A 12,582-nucleotide genomic window follows, 5' to 3' on the forward strand; every position below is an offset into this window, starting at 1 on the left:
ACTATTGAAAAAATGTTGCATGATTTTGCTTAAAAAAGCACAAAATCTGTAATTATTAAGTCGTTTCAGTAATATAAAATAACAATATATAAATTCCCTTTTTAAGCAAGACTATTCGAAATTAAATTTTCTATTTCTTTTTATGAAACCTGAATAAAAATTTGGTTTCTTCTGACTTTTGAGATTAAAAAAAGATACATGTGTATTCAACCAACCAGATGATTGTTATGTGTGCAAATATTGATATATAAAAAATAAGCCTGCTATGCGTACTCTATATCTCTCAGGTCACCAAAATCACCATCCTCAGCTATCTCACCATATGTTGACTCATCTGCTTCAGAACAAACAGCTTCTGTTAAATATAACAAGAAAACTAAATTGAAAGTATGTTGACGCTAATATTTGTGACGTAGTGTATCGAAAAACATTTTTGTAAACAGTTTCTACTGCAAAGCACAAGAATGAAAAATGAATTGCTAAATTAAAAAGTAAGAATAAATATGTCTTTCAAAACATCAATAAATATCTCTTCACAAATATACAATTTCACTACCTCTTATATCAAGATTTTCGATGTTACGCCCTGCATACTTCTTTGTAAGGTTCATGTCTTGGATAACTAGTAACTTTGACACATGCACGCTTTCATTGAAACCTGACATCTGTCTGTAGTGGTCAAGATGTACTGACTTTTTGTGTCCAAGGTGGTTACACACCCAAGACATTTGATTCTCATCCAGATTCATCATCAGAAAAATTAATGTCCATCATGTAGATAATTTAGATAGATACCTGTACATGTAGAGGAAATTTGATGTGAGGTAGTGACTAAGACATTATGTCCATAGCTCATATCATTCACTCTGAATAATTCTGATATCAGAACTAAATAAATAAAAGACTTAGCAGAAAATTAGGCGGGTATTTGATTTGAAACAAATAGTGAAACCTTATCATAATGGATACCGATACAAAAAATTGAATGAAATGAACCAAGATTTTTCTACTGCATATATGTTTACAAACTCAATTTACGAGGATACAGCTTACAATATTATGTTATCATGTCAACAAGCAATTAATAATACACCTCTACTGACTGTTGATTACTGATTGATATTACAAGTTTTCTGTCATATTTCAATGAGATGTTCTTTGCATTAAAATTCCATTAATAGTTTCTGTTAGGACCTTTTTATGGGCGACAATTCCTTCACAATGACAATGCTTTATTTCATGTTGTGTCAAAGCCAAAACCGAGATAATTCATTGCTGCGTTGTGGTCTTCTTGTAGCGACGTCATACCCAGAAATATCAGCAGATGACGTCACCTATATGACAAAATTCGTATTCGTAAAGCCCATGCTCCAAATACTTTAGGGCTTCTCGATATTTTACTTTTGGTTGCGTTTATTTGAATTACCTTACATTGTACTATATTTTCTTTGGTTTTATTATTGGGCTGCCCTGACCTTAGTATATATATATACCCAAAGAGTTCTATACACAAGTATTTCTCTTAACTTTTTCGTAATTTTCTTTTATGTCGATAAAATGGAAATAATTGTACCGACTCCCTGAAAAAATGTTGATGGATTATTTATTTCAAATTAGTTAATTTTCATATTTTGATTTTTTGACAGATGAGTTGGATTCAAACAGTGATGATGACCTATCTAAACCACCAACCAAAAATGCCCGATTGAGTAAGCATGGTATCAAATTTCAAGGCCAAAAATGATACCTTGTCTCTCCATTCATGGAGCTTAATGTTTGCCGGACCTACTTTTTTAAAATGATGACCAGGCTAACGATAACAAACCCGGCAGCAGAATGAGCTGATTACAAATTTTATGGCTGCAGTTTAACCGCTGCGGAGAAACAAGGTGTCACTTCTTTTAGCTTAATGTCATACTAATAATTTTGAAATTATATTTAATTTCCCGGGTTATTGATGTTAGTTAAATCATTCAACGCAACTCGCATTCAGAATGCTAGTCACATAGTTTAAGCAATTCTTCCTTGGATAGCAAAAATGAATTGTGAGACCTTTTGAAAATCGAACTAAGCAACTGAGATTGAAAATCGAACTAAGCAAATTTATCATTAAATTCGAAATATCGTAATAACCAGCAGGAACTGGCTGCTCAGAAGTTGGGTAAAGATGATAAAAACATAAGTTACATTGAACATATAATTGTCAGTATGTCAATTATCCACTGGTTACCCTCAAATTCTGAGTTGACTGAGCCATAGGAACCCTGACACAAAAAAATTATGAAATGCATCCCAATCATTAAATATAAGATTCAAATTCAGTGTTTGAATAGTGTTCCTGTAAAACTTTCATATTTTCATTGTTTACTCGTAGATGAGGTGGATTCGAACAGTGATGATGACCATGTAACAGATGGTAATTATGCAATTTTCTATAATTTGAGATATTTATTTTGCCCCATTTATTTGTCTTGATATGATAGTATGCTCTAGCTCTTTGATGGGAATTGTTGAGTGTACATGTATTTCAAAATGTTTTGGGTCAATTATCAACTTATTAACTTTATCTTTTCTAGACATACCGCTACCCAAACCACCAGCCAAGATTGCCAGTTTGTGTAAGTATGGTATCAAATTTTAATGTCAATGTTTATCTTGGGTAATTGATTTCAGTGATGTTAGATGGCCTCAATTTTTTTCAAGCAGCCTCTCAAGTTTCAAATGTAAATACACGTAACATTGAGTTATCATGTAGCAGTGTAGAAGACACAGGATTCACCCAAGTGACCAAAAGTAAGGTATCGCATCCATGCAGCCTAAAAGTTAAACAAGTCAACAGTTCAACATCGACCCAGTTGAATCCTATTAGCAGTCCACCGATGAAAGGTAATAATTTTATCCTTAACGCTATTGCGTTCAATTTTCGCCCGTCCATTTGTGTCTGTAGACAGAATCCAGTTATTTTAGGAAGTTTTGAAGGCGCTTCAATGGATTGTCTACCAGGGGTTGTTGAATACTTGAGCATTTAGTTAAGTTATAAAAAACACAGGCTGCTTGGCGTGAAGTTTTTGTATAACTTCACAATGTCACAAAAAATTCAAGGTCTATAGATCTATTGTATTTTATATTTTGTTTTTCAGTTTCATCGGAAATATTCCGATCCAGAATTCCGATGGAAACACTCCGATCGCCAGTTCCGCTAGAAACTTTACGATCCCCGTCGCCATGTTCAAGTGGAGCAGAATCTTTAAAATCAGATCCATTTCCGATAAACCAAGGAAGTAAGAATCGCAATTTGACAAAAACTTACTAAAATTTATTACCATGTAGATAGTTTCTTGCCTGATGAATTTGATATGGAATTCAATTTGATCTCAGAGTTTCAGCGTAAGGTACTACACTTGCTTACCGAAATCCGAGCTGATGTGAGGAGGTGCCTAGCTGATAGAGAGGATAATGAATCGGACATTCATATCAACGCAGTATCGGACATAGAGGAGTTCCAGCTTCTCGAATCGGAATTAAGAGACCCTGAGAAACATGTAACACTGGTATGTTGTTTAAGCTGATTAAAATTATTTTTTACGCACGTCAAGATTTTATTTGCAATCTGCATGAACAAAATATATTTGTAGTTAAAAAGAATTCGAAAAGTAGGTGGTGACACGTATAAGGATGCAATATCGAATATTATGAAGAGGTAAATATTATTCAAGCTGCTTCTTTTATAGATTTCATTTTGGACCAACAGTACTAACAGCAAATGCTGTCGCTGCTGTCATTCAAAACCGTGTACCATTTACTGACAATTTAGGTGCCTTTCACTCAGGATCATTACTGGAGGTTGTCCATGGTGAATATGTTTTTTAAAATTATTTGGAATTTACCTAGAACACGTAGTCACCAGGACCCGGTTACACACTTCCCGAGTTAAAATTTGACTTGGAGTTAGCTTATTGAAAATAAGCTAATTTTCACTCTAGTTAGCTAGTTAACTATAAATCACAACTTTCAAACTGGACCCAAAATCATTGAAATTACCAATTTAGTACTCAGAAAAAAATATTAAATAGTTCGCCTAGTATTAAAGTGATTTTGGGCGCATGCATTCACTTTTTAGCCCACTTATATAATTCCCAGTGAGCTGGCTATTGCGTTCACTCTCCATTCATCTGTAGACGAAATAAAGTTATTTTGGGAAAATTTTAAGATGCTCCAATGGATTGTCATGATATTTACTTCACGGAAATATCCTAGAAAGATCTTCAGCCCAAAAAATGTTTACTATTTATTACATTTGTAGAGTGCTATCCAATAATGTTATGTCAAAATTTAACCTGAAAGGCAATAGAGGAAAGTTTGCCTTTGAAGAAACTCGACTTTGTCGTCTGATAGTTGGTATGTATAATTGTCTTATGTCAGTATATGTGTTTTTGACTGGAATGTTAATATTTTTATTCTCATTTAATCTAGATGCTGTTATCCAAACCTACCGTGCAAATGAAACTGAAGTGATAAAGGCCATTGGTTCGCAATTGAAGTACGCCCCAGATCGAAAAGGTGGAAGTGGACGTGTCGTTGATAAGTTAGAGTAATGTGAATGTATTTTTGGCAATACATAATGACATCTGTTTAATTTCGATTTGTGGAACCTTGATAGAATCTCGGGTAACCATGCGACTTCATGGGTCCAGTCTTAAAACGAACCATAAAGTTCTAGCGATCTATTCTTATTTGATTTTGCATTTTTTTGATTGATAGAACAAGCTCCTCAAACTCATAGAGCAATATTAATTTTTCCACTATCTTTATCTAAATGATGCAATTTGAAAATATTGTAGCCGCTTCTCTTTAGGGCATTCCCCTATACACAATGATTTTTATCGAAAGAGGCAATATTGTCTATTGTGGGGAAGGTTACTTTGGTAATCTTTCAACGCAATGCAAATCGATTAGCAATCACTGTAATGTAGATAGAATCCCACAATAATAACGAAAAACAGTCCGAAAATGTAACTTGGGCTAGTAGTTTTATTTGACATTTCGACTATATCCTAATAGTCATCTTCAGGAATACAGTATTCCTGAAGATGACTATTAGGATATAGTCAAAACGTTGAATAAAACTACTAGCTCAAGTTAAATTTTCGGACTGTTTTTCGTTATCATTGTGGGATTCTATCTACATTATCGTTCCAACACGGATATAGTGTTTTATCAATCGTAAGCAATCACTGTAAGTTAAATTGCTATTTTTTATACAGTCAACCCCGCATAAGTTGTAGCCGTCAGGACCGACAATTATTCTACGACTTAAGCGATGTACAAGTTATGTGAAGTTGTATTTTAGTCGTGGTTTTATACGAATTCCGCATATAACCAGTGAAAATACGATATATACGATTCTCAAATTCCAGCGTGGTTAGTCCCGGCCCAGTCGTATCCTAAGCTGCTGACCGTGCAGGTCCTATATATATCGTACCCTACCACAAGAAAGTTACATTTTAACAGTCTAAACACTTACACAGACAATATTGTAGCGTATTTTTAATTTATCTGCTGCCGGCATATGGCTACGACTTACGCGAGGTATTTTGAATGAAATCAGAAGATTTGGACTTTAAAAATGATTCGACTTACGTGAAAATACGACTTATAAAGTACGAGTTATAAGCATAATTTTATAAGGGTTAAAGAAGAAAAAAATCGGGACCAAAATAATTATACGAGAGATGTGATGATACGACTAATTCGATGACGACTTATGCGGGGTTGACTAGTTCTTTTTGAGACCTCTTTGAGGTATAATTTTCTAAAATTGATGGTGAGTGATGGCTTAATACTCAAACCATTTGAAACTACATGTAGTAGTTGAGTATGTAATTAGTATTTGTGTTTTTTTAGATCTTTTATTTGTATACAAGTTGCTTGAAAAAGCACGATCTGTTAAACTTAATTTTACAGTTAATTTTTAATAAAAACTTCATATAAAATTCAGTACTGTTGTATTTATATATCTTGGTTTGGTTAGGTTGAAATGTAATTGAAGGTTCATCGTAAATCCGGAGCTGTTATCGTGTCGCTTAAGGATAAAAGATTACGTTGGTATTTGGTTGAAATGATGTTGTATCCATCGCATACATGACGTCTATAACTGGTCGGAAAACGACGTCGATTCAATTTTCATTATCTATCAAAATTCAACGTCTTTGAATAACGTCGTTTCAACGTTGTTACAACGTTGAAACGACGTTGTATTAACGTCGTATACATGACGTTGAAATTTAGTCAGAAAATGACGTTGTTTCAATTTTCATTATCGATCAATATCCGACGTCTTTACACAACGTTGTTTCAACGTTGAAACGACGTTGTTGTGCCCACTGGGATCATTCACTCTGAATAATTCTGATATCAGAACTAAATAAATAAAAGACTTAGCAGAAAATTAGGCGGGTATTTGATTTGAAACAAATAGTGAAACCTTATCATAATGGATACCGATACAAAAAATTGAATGAAATGAACCAAGATTTTTCTACTGCATATATGTTTACAAACTCAATTTACGAGGATACAGCTTACAATATTATGTTATCATGTCAACAAGCAATTAAGCAAGAGCGCTAGTGACAAAATGGACTATTATCGAGTCCATAGATGTTGACAACACACCTTATAACGACCTCATTTTCCCATGGAGTTCGTTATATTGAGATTTCACCATAAATAGAAGAAGACGCTGAAAAATATTCGAATTGAGGAAGGAATATATATAGAGAAAATATATCACGTAAATGTTTCATACTTGGGTTAATGTAGCAGTGTACTTCCGCATTGAAACACTTGTGATCCTGGATGGTGCAACCAGACTGATCTCTCTGCACACCTTGATGGATCCATATGCCCTGGAGTATTTCATTTCCAAAAAGATGAGTTTATATCATAAACGCAAAAAGATAAAATGCACATCTACAGTAGGCAATTTGTTTGTGAGATTCATGATATCTGATATCTATAACAATTTTTTATCTACCTGTATTCGGGAATAGATATTTGTTGGCAGCTTTGATACCAGCTTTGATCCTGTTATTTGGGTTGGCTTTAAACTCCAGAACCTTCTTTCAGTAATTAGGAATTATGACAGGAACCGGTCTGAAACAAAAAAAAGTTATCCAAACGATATTCTCTTACTAGCAGCAAAAAATCACAATTTTTCATCAATGTCCATAGCATTAAGTAAAAATAATGAAACGAAATGAAAAAAACTATATTATTGTAATCCATTGCTCGTATATTATACAAGGTAATTAATGTACATGTGTTAGTTTTAAGAAATGTTTTGATAACTTTTAGGATGCACAGCCAAAGAAGGATACCAGTTATAAGAGACATTTACCAATGAAAAACGTAGGAAGCAAAACATTATTGTTTCACAGATTCAAAAATCTGTGATCAAGGGTGAGAATTCGCAAATCAGTCAAAAATGAATTTTTGTCACCATACCTTTCCCCTGACAGTCATAATGTCCTGTGTCTTTGCTTCTCAAGTTTTGCCAGATCGCTGATTAATGACTCATCAAAATCAAACAGTTCTCTATCCCGACTTGCATATGAATGGAGCATTAAAAAGTGGTTTATAGTAAAATGGTATTAGAAAGTAATCTGAAACTTATCTGTTATACAGCTCTGACAACTCAAACCACGTATTCCACAGTTTAATGATTTTGAATTAGAAGTTAGAAATCATAATGGATACTTAATTGACTTGAATAATTTTCCTGTAATTTATGAATTAGTTATAAGATGTTAAGAATAATTATTTTGTTATATTAATATGAATATAACTGTTGGACCGAGTATATGTTTTGGTTTTGGTTTAAAACGTGAACAAGAAATTTAATATTAATGATGTAATAACTCATATTAAAAATATAACATTTTATAATTACACAACATTTGATCATGAAACAGCAATAAATAAACTTACAATATAGAAATGATACTTGATTTAATTAAAACGTTTTTAAAATTTTATGAACTAGATGAAGATTATATTATTGATGATATCAAAGAAATAATTACTGAAGTATATGAAAATAAAACTAATGATATCATAAATTAATAATATCATGAATTAATAATAACTTAGATAACTAAATATTTTGAAGACGGTAATTTTTTTTCTTTATATATGATGGACCAGAAGTGGATAATACATGGATCATATAATGGAGCATTATTTTCAGTTGGAACTGTCGGGTATACAATGTTGTTAAAAAAAGTTTTTAAGATAGGAAGTATTAATGTTGATAGATTTGATATCAATGATATTTTTAAATTAACATTAGCAGTTACTTTATCTAATCTAACAATTGATTATTTAGAAAAACAAAATATATTCCTCCTATTGACGCGTAATTTTTTATTAAATAAATGGCAACTGCAATTATAACTATTATAGGATCGGCAATTGTTAACGCTTTAGCATTTACAGGTGGTAGTCATTTATTTATATTTTATATTGATAAAAATGGCTCAATATCTGAACAAAAAAGACATAATTTAGAATAAGAAAAATATAATAAAGCAGCAGAAGAATATAGAGAAAAAGACAAAATTATATGGATTATATAAATAAAGAATAATATAATCAAAATATTTCAGACCGTGATTTTCAATCAGTTAATGAAGCTATGGGATTATATAATTCAGTAACAAATCGTGAAAAATTACATTTGTACAAACCTATATTATCAGATTATTATACACCAAGTAAAGAACAACAACAATATAAAATAATATGGATTTTAGGTGGAACATTTGTTGTATTATTTGTTGCTTATAAATTTATTAATTAGTAATTTTTTATAACATAAATGGAAGATAAAATTAATGGTGTTAATATTATTCCTCATGATATAAATATGTTCAGAAAAACAAACATTAGAATTTGAAAATGATTTAAAAGTTAAAAAGATAAAATATTTAAAAAGCAAAATTATATATTATTTTATTATTAGTGGTTCAGTTACAATTAGTTCGGTGATAACATTTTTAGCAATATTCAGTCCATTAACACCTTTAGCTGTATCAGTTGGCGTTCTAGGTTTAAGTTCAAGTGTACTTGCTGGCATAAGTTCAAAATTAAATATAATAAGTAGTAAAGAAAAAAATAAGTCTAATATGAAAGAAATTAATAAATCAAATAACACATTAGATTATATAATTAGTTTAAATGGTAATATTACAATTGAAGAACAAGATAAATTATTAAAAGAATTAATTAATTATTAATTTTTTTAGTATATAAATGGTAGATAGTTTTCCGAAAGCTTTTCAATAAAATAGATATATAAAAATATAATATTCAAGCAATAGATTTTAATAAAAAGATTACATACAGAAACGAAGTTTTAAATTCATTAATTGATTTAAATAATTATGTTACTGAAACTAATAAGTTTAATGTTAAGAAGGAAAATATATTTCATGTATATTTAATTACTTCTAAAAAATTGAAAAAAGCAAAACAATGGTTATTAAAATCTAATATGAAGTATTGGCAGAACCAATTAAACTGCAGTTTATTGTGCAAAACGGGGTGTGGTATAAGTTGGATCGATCATTTTAATAAACTAAGTCTAAAATGAATATTATTAGTTTTTAGATTTCATACATATCTTCAAATAAGATTAATTAATCAATCAAAAAAAAATACATTAGATTATATAATTAGTTTAAATGGTAATATTACAATTGAAGAACAAGATAAGTTATTAATAGAATTAATTAATTATTTTTTTATTATATAAACGGTAGATTGTTTTCCAAAAGCTTTTCAATATATTAGATTAATTGAATATAATATTCCAGCAATAGATTTAAAAAAAACTATTTTATACAAATATTTAGTTTTAAATTCATTAATTCATTTAGAAATTTATGTTACTGAAACAAATCTTTTTATTTCGAGAATGGAAAATATATTTGATACATATGAAATACTTTTACTCGGGATGAATATAATATATATAAATTAAAATCTTATATGAAATATTGGCAGAATCAATTAAATTTTGCTGTTTATTGTGCAACAACAAGTTGTGGCATGAGTTAGAACAATCATTTAAATAACTTAGATACAGATTCAAATTATTCTGATTTAAAATTTATTCATACAATATTTAGATTATTGAAAGTGGAGAGCGGCCTGTTTCACCATTCAGCATAAATATGGGTGTACTGTTTCTTAAGTGTAAAATCCTTCTTAAGAAAACTACACGAATACCTCCAATTACATCTAAATTACTAAACCCCCACACTTCACTCTCTGAAAAAAGGGTAATATGGTTTGGTCAAATAATTTTAATTGACCATCCGTGGGAGATTAAAATTGTAAATACGTGAATATAAAATAAACATTGCCTTCTTTGCTTGATTTACTAGATGATTTTTACTTCTAGCAGCGTTCGTAGCGAGTCTTACAAGTGCTTATTTTGAAAAATAAATTGTAAGGGCTCTTAGTAGTGCTTATTTTTACTAAAATCTATTCAAAGTGCTTATAAGTACTTATATTTTGTGACTTTGGTGTGGTGGATACATTTTGTAATTCTGCTGGTCTGGTTAGAAATAGTTTGCCGACGTATGTATGTGCTTCACACACTCGACACTCAAACTGCTGCTGTGTGGTAATTGATCTAATATTCACGATATTGCTTGCTACGCGAAGATGCGCCTATATATGTGACCTAGTTAAAGTTTTCATTCCAAGAAACTGGCTACCTTCCAACTAACAGCTGCCAATCATTCTAGCAGCTGCAGCAGTTTAAGAATAAACCTGCCATGTGCTAGCGAGTCACGGAGAAAACTCATTACCATATATATCATCAAAGTTGAATATGCTTGTTACAGTGGTGTTGTGCACCAAAATTTCATCTTTATACGTTGTTGCAAATCCCAGGAACAAATCGATTTTTGTGCTAAGAGGTAAGTTGTACTCAGTTGAAGAAATGGAAAATTAAATTATCAAATACGAATCTATTTCTAATGATTGCCCGTTTACATTGAACATTTTTTATTGTAGAAAGTGCCGAAAGTGCACTCAAACTGTTTGTCGGGACAGAATTCTAATTCGATGAAATGTGCGCAAAATGCCGGATAGAACAAGTGGCATTAAAAGGAATCGCGACGTGGACTAACAACGAGGACTTGAATCTGATTTAAAGTTTGAATCAGTATCGTAATAAGGACTTGCTTTTTATTTGATTTCGTTCATCATTGTTTTGATCTCATTTTCACTTAGAGCTTATCATCTTTGTTATAATATCAGCACGTTTTTGAGCAGATTTTCTTATTACTTGAAACGCAACTCTTTAAACTGATTGAAATCTAGGATTAGACAATTGTGATCAACAGTTAAAACATGTATACATTGTCCTATTACAGTGCTAGCGTTAGATAACAGAGATGGATATACCCGTAATCAGATCACTGGACAGTCAGCTTCTGAGAATGAGCTGATTTTCCAATGAAAAAAAAAAAATCTCGCAAAATAAGTTTTGTGTGTATTTTTGTATGTATTCAAGTTAAATATTTAGCTGTTTTATTAAATCCAACAATCTCCGTTAAGTCAAGTAATTAAACGTTGTCCAGAGCTAAAAAGCCACTAAATTTTCAATACACTGAATTGTCCATCTACTTATCATTGATTTTTTGGGGGCAGTCCCCTATAGTTTATCTTTGTGCATTTTGAGCAACTGTATCTTACGAAACGATATGTCTGCATTTGCCCCTGGGCCGTGTCTCTTGATTTTCATATGATGATAATCCAACTGATGGATTGATAACAGCATTTTTGTTAACTTTTAAAATTTTGAAATTAAAAGTGTACATTTGATTCATTTTAAATTTCAAGTGTTCATTGTTTTACAGTGTAGGAAATTGAATTCTCCTCTCCTGATGTACGCATTGGATGTGAAAGGCGTACACAATTTCAGCAATACCGCATGTCACATACTGTTAAGTGCTTATATAAATTGTGTACGACTTTCACATCTGATGTGATTGGACCTTTTTTGTTCATTTTCCTTTCTGTTATCTTGAAAAGGAGTTTGAATGATATGAATATTTGTCTAGAATTGGCAATCTTCTGATATCTGCAATATGTCGTCCGATGACGTCTTCTTGATTTGCAAATATGACCAATTGGTGATCTAATTTTGATGTCACAGCAATACATCATTTTGATATCTTAAAGACATCCACGTGTTTACTAGGAGATATTCAACATAACATCCTTGGGTGGTTTAATTTTTCATTTAGAATTTAGTCGTTTCCAGCGTAACCGGTTTTTAACGATTTAATGGCATTCCAAAATTCTTCACCAGTTGTAGTATCAATAATGAAATGGTTTGACCCAACGTTTTCAAAGTGCACCTCAAGATATTCTCCATCGCGTTTATTAAGATCTCTGAAAAATTATAGAAATCCTGTAATTGTACCGGTGTTGTGGGTGTTTTAGGATTTAGACTATTTAAGCTTCCAGTACTTTTGAGGATCTTTTGTGCTCCATTTTGCACGC

This window comes from Tubulanus polymorphus, chromosome 2 (assembly GCF_964204645.1).
Source record: "Tubulanus polymorphus chromosome 2, tnTubPoly1.2, whole genome shotgun sequence".
In the NCBI taxonomy this organism is placed as follows: Eukaryota; Metazoa; Nemertea; class Palaeonemertea; order Tubulaniformes; family Tubulanidae; genus Tubulanus; species Tubulanus polymorphus.